Source organism: Daktulosphaira vitifoliae, unplaced genomic scaffold, assembly GCF_025091365.1.
Source record: "Daktulosphaira vitifoliae isolate Bord-2020 unplaced genomic scaffold, ASM2509136v1 Scaffold_1, whole genome shotgun sequence".
Taxonomy (NCBI): domain Eukaryota; kingdom Metazoa; phylum Arthropoda; class Insecta; order Hemiptera; family Phylloxeridae; genus Daktulosphaira; species Daktulosphaira vitifoliae.
Genome location: NW_026099572.1, coordinates 60,071,703 through 60,077,702, shown reverse-complemented (window position 1 = coordinate 60,077,702; position 6,000 = coordinate 60,071,703).

The window sequence follows — 6,000 nt, the reverse complement described above, 5'->3', positions numbered from 1 at the left end:
ATCACTCTGCACTTTCTTATATTTATGTAGGTACGCTTGGTAACACCCGTGCCCTGTAAAAAACTGATCCCCATTCTGCCCGTTTGGCGTTAAAATCACCATCAATGACCACCGGACAGTTGACCGCTCGCACAATAGCTTCCAGCCTGTCCAGGAACAAGTTTTATTGCAAATGCATTACGTTGGGAGAGAAATAAACGCGATATATCCGCATGCCCATCATCTCGACCCATGTGAATCCCAAATCAGCGGGTCCTACCACGTCGACTCCGGCAGTAATGACAAGAGCACACCTACCCGGCTGATCGCTGAACCAGCCCTCATCCTGACTGCCACCGCGATACTGTTCACTGACAATAGTAATGTCCGCTCCATAGTGCCTGGCCGTCTATATCATGAGGTCTTGTGCAGCTCTATCTCCGTCAACATTTATCTGTAGAATTCTAATCAATGTTCCTGAGACAATAAAGTCTCCTGACGCAGCAGTTAACCAAATTTTCTACGGCGCTCTTCCGACTCTGAACAGCTTTCAACAAAGTGTCCAACAAAGCCACATCCCCAGCAGCACTTTGAACGGTTTGAGCCATTGCAATCACTGGTCTCGTGACCAGTCGCTAGACATCTAAAGTCTTTTTATCTAGCCACAACCGTACTCTGCAAAAGACATACCCAAAGCATATACGTCCCTGATCTGTCACCAACCTGGCCGCCTCCACGCTAAGAGTAACAATCGCCAACTGTTGTCCTCTGGGCTTTTGGCGCATTGTAACCCTAATGTTTAAATCTGGACCTGCTCTGTTTTTGCTGATGTTGGTAGTTATAACCGGTAGTAGTACAGGGTTTGTACTGGAGCTATCCTCTGCAAAAGATTTTGTTTTGAAAATGTATTTAATAATATTTTAAAACTCCATAGTGAGAAGTCAATTTTAGTGTAGAAGTATACCGGTGTATAACGACATTACTTTCTTGTACTTAAATGATTATAATTTTCTATAGAATTATAATTTTTTTACAAAAAAATAACTTTTTCAACTTAACTTTTGAAAATGTTCCGGAAGGTCTGACACTTTTATATATATCTTAAATTAAAGCTAATGTAATGTACTTTATTATGAAAAGAAAAAATTTGACCTCTGGACTTGTCTTCATGGCGAAAATGGCTACCGAATGCTATTTTCGTGTGAAAGTTCTCGATTTTATATTTTTCATTTTTTACTTTATAATGCTATAACTTATTGAAAAGTGTATGGATCAACACAATTTTTTTATGAGAAATAATATTTTTTAATAATCCCTTTTTCATTCGACATACTTTATCTTAATCAAGATATTAATAAGGAACCAGCAGATCAAGTAGCTTTTGGAATAAAACACCAATTTTTTTAAAATTAAACACTATCTAAAGATTTCCATCGAAGCGTTTTTTTTTTATAGTGATTTTATTCACTGTCAGATATCATTATACTTGATCCAACTATGCTACGTCACCACTGTGCCGCGACCCCCCTGTGCTGGGTTTTTTTTAGATTTGAACCCTCCTCGTATATAGGGAAATGGACCGGTTTAAAAAAACAGTATGTAGAATGAAAGATGTATATAAATACTACTTCTCATGAAAAAATTGTATTGATCCATACATTTTTCAAATAGTTATAGCATAATAAAGTTAAAAATGTAAAATACAAAATCGAAAATTTTCACACATAAATAGCATTCGGTAGCCATTTTCACCGTGAAGATAATAAAGTCCGAAATTTTTTTTTTTTATGATAAAGTATATTACATTAGCTCTAATTTAAGATATATATAAAAATGTCAGACCTTTCGGAACATTTTCAAAAGTTAAGTTGAAAAAATTAATTTTTTGTGAAAAAGTTGTCATTTTAAATCCCCCTCCTGTGGGCAAGTAAAGGGTCAGATATAAAAAAAATATATACCAAATGAAAGGTAATGATATTATGCATCTATATAAAAATAATTAGATTGATTTGGTCATTTTTAAAAAAGTTATAGCAGTTTTAAGTAAAAAAAATTTCAAAAATTTGCGATTTTTGAACTTGTAATTTTTTTGGAGATTTCCCCCATTTACGGGAACGAGGGAAATTTTATCTATTTTTAAGGGTAATATCTTTGACTAGATACGATTTGTGATCTTTTGACGTATCGTTGAAAGAAATCGGTTCGGTGAGAGCGGAGAAAAAATGGTAACAGACACAAAATTTATTTTAGCTTCGCATCGAAGCTAAAAAAATTATTTTGATTCATTCATTTTTCAATAAGTTATGGTAATTTTTAGAGAAAAAAAATGTCAAAATTTAACAATTTTAAAAATTGTAATTTTTTATTGAGAATTGTTGAAGATATTTCATGAGGCGTAGAAAAGGATCTTGAATATAAATATATCTATCTATATATATGTGTGTTGCATTTTTATTTATTAAGTAAACTCTGAAAGTACACTCAAAATAGTTTTATAAGATAACAACAAAATTACTAACAATGGAAAGAAAAATATAAATTACATAAAATAGTAATTGTGTTGTATATTTTCCTAAAATTGTGCATAAATCAATACTTATTAGTTAATTACAAGTAAGAGAAAAGTTGTATGTAACCCGCTTCCGGTTTTTCTTCAGGTCAAAAAAATGTGTGTAATCTGTACTCCAGATTTTCTATGGGTAAAAATAGGTGTAACGTCACAAATTCGAAGGTGGACCGTTTATGATTTTTTGTTATGTCTACTTATTTATTTTATCGTGCGAAAGAAACTTTTCCTCGCACAGCGGTGTCAACCACTCATTATTTGGCCGTTGACCGCTAGATAAGGCGGTAAAAGAGAAATATAATTAAAATCGAATTGTTTATCAGTATTGATCCCTTTCAAAAAGACTGGCCATTATCGATTTGAAATTGCCGTTAGATCGGTGTTGGCTCTTCTCCATTCCTTCTACTGTCATTGACCGTGCTAAAGTGCACACGTTTATTGTTTTATTGTCATTTTTTTTTAATGACGGAGTAGAGCCGCCAACGGCGAACGGCCAGGTCTTTTCGGCGAAGCATCCAGATCATCGGATGGGTCTCTTCGGAGACCGGTTATCGTTTTATGTAATGAGCTATATTTTATAATTATTTTATTTCACTTTTATTTTATCGTAAATTAACTTAATTTTGTTTATGTGTGGAGAGCACGTGTTTCCCTTTTCTTCTAGCCAACGCTAAAGAGCGAGTGTCCAAACCGCTCCTGGTGTTCTTCATTAATTTCCGATTAACATTAACGGATATGTTCCAATACCGTCCGTGATGTTTGTAATATTATTTGTTTAAATATTTTATTTTATTTTTGTTGCCTTTATTTGTATACATGGTTTTTGATACATTCGCATTTTTGTCCATGTTTAACTTAATTTTCTTTTTTAACAATTACATTACATTTCCTTATTAATTTCAACTGTAATATTTATTTTATTGTGCGAGTAACTTAATTACTCGCGTGTATTTTATCCCTGTAGCTTAATCTAGACACGGGCTACGGTATGTTTTACATATCTACCACATAAAACTTTGATTGTCATAATTGTGTTTAATAAACCACGGGGTATTATAATAATTTATACATATAACGACATATTAACTTAGATTATACTTTTAATTAACTTAAAATTAAATTCCACTTGTGGTCCGGTAATCATATCTGATAGGTGTGACACCTCGCCTAGGTTGTGGCGACCCTTTCTACTATAGCTAGTCGTTTTAGTTAGTTAGCTAGTTATTACAAGTGGCAAACTATGTACTTGTTACAGGCCGAATTTATAAAAGCCCCTTGCAAGGAGTACGAAATCTACGTATGAAAAATTTTTTTCTGCTAGTTCTGTGATTAGCGCAAATTGTTATTAGCTGATCTATAGAAAAACTGTAACGCACATTTTTTACCTTACAGAAAAATCGGAAAATAGTTGACAAATAAAAAAGTGAATTGAGCGTAGTTAACAATCGCTGGATAGTTATTATTTGAGATACAATACATATAAATAATTAAAATTACATTTTTCAATATTTAAGGTTAATAGTATGAAGAATATTAGAATAAATCATCAATTTCTGAGTATTTTAGTTATAGTATTTTTATTTTTTTTTTATAATTAATTTGTATTCATTTAACATAAAACGTTGTAGACTTTACATAATATACCACAACTTGATCAACTTCATGATTTTTTTCAGAGGATACATCATTGTATTATTCATATCTACTGAATTCCAACAGTTTTGTATATTAGCCAATTATAACGACTACTTGGGTTTTCATACGATGTAGTATTATTATTAGTGGGATTATCTGTGAACCATACTCTATAACTATTTGAGCCATGATATTAAAAAATTTTAAGCAAAAGATATATAGTAAATAACCTTTAGAAAATAAATATAATATTGGAGTATTTAAATCACATATAGCTGAATATTTATTGTCCATGAATTCCATAACCTTATTTATAACATTAACTAAAATTGCTTGTGCCCTGTTATATCCCTCAGGGCGTTGTGTTTCAAAACAAATCAACAGCCCATAATAAGAAATTAAAAATAAATACTTTAAAGCTCTTTACCAAAACAAAATAATTTTCTGGGTCAAAATTTACATATTTCGATTCAACAAATGTGCTGGTGCCATCCTCAAGTCGAATAATCCACATATCATTGCGGACATATTTCCAGTAATCATCATATGCATTGACTTCTTGTGACGTGCAACTATACACTAAAACTGTAAAAACAACGCACCATAAAATTCTTATTTTAAATTTTATTCTTTACTTATTTGAACAATTTAAAAATTCTAAACTCGTTGTAATAATGAAATGATTTTTAATGTAACCTATTTTATAGTTTTATAGAACATTTTGAATGATTTACAAAAATATTCACTTATAAATAGTACCTAATAATACAAATCATTACCTATGACAACTTATCGATACTTTTTATCGCCATCTATAGAAATCACAATACAACGTGGCCTCCCCCGTTAGCTGAACCCAAAAGACGGGTCCGTTGCCCAGGCTATTCCACGTCAAGGTGGAGGATGGACTTTGCGAAGGTCGGCGCTTTATAACTCACAATAAAACATATTAACACATAACAAAACCCAAGCCGGCGGTCTAAACCAGAGCCTCAAGTCCTCCTGTACCGGATGGCGGGGTTTCCTCTGTCACAGGTGTATAGCTAACTCTTTGCGTCACATAACTGAGTCGGCGAACGCCTGAACGAGACCCCACGTCCCTCGGCTCACTAACATCAGGTCCATCTAGGACCCAATTCGGAACGTTTGACATCAGGGTATTCAGTAGTAGTGTCTTTATAACCAGATTACAGTATTTGATTTAACATTTTGAGTGAATGAGCTTATGTCTGTGCGCTGAATGGATCCGTATCGGTAACTGATAGTTTTTTAATATGATAATTATTGTTCCAGTCAATAACAAAAGACATATCAAATATCGCAGAACTCATAATTTAAGCTTCGATGTAAATTGGATGGTATTAATTTTACTATAATATATTTATTTATTTTATTTTTAACTTCGATGCAAAGCTGAGAAGGTATTAATTTTATTATGATGTGTTTTTTTTGTGTCTGTTACCATTTTTTCTCAGCTCTCACCAAACTGATTTCTTTCAACGATACGTCAAAAGATCACAAATCGTATCTAGTCGAAGATATTACCCTTAAAAATTGAAACAATTTCCCTCGTTCACGTAAATGGGAGAAATCTCTAAAAAAATTACAAATTCAAAAATCGCAAATTTTTGAAATTTTTTTTACTTAAAACTTCTATTACTTTTTTTAAAAATGACCAAATCAATCTAATTATTTTTTTATAGATGCATGATGTCTTTATCTATCATTTGGTATATTTTTTTTATAAATCTGACCTTTTACCTATCCACAGGGAGGGATTAAAAATGACAACTTTTTCACAAAAAATTTACTTTTTCAAC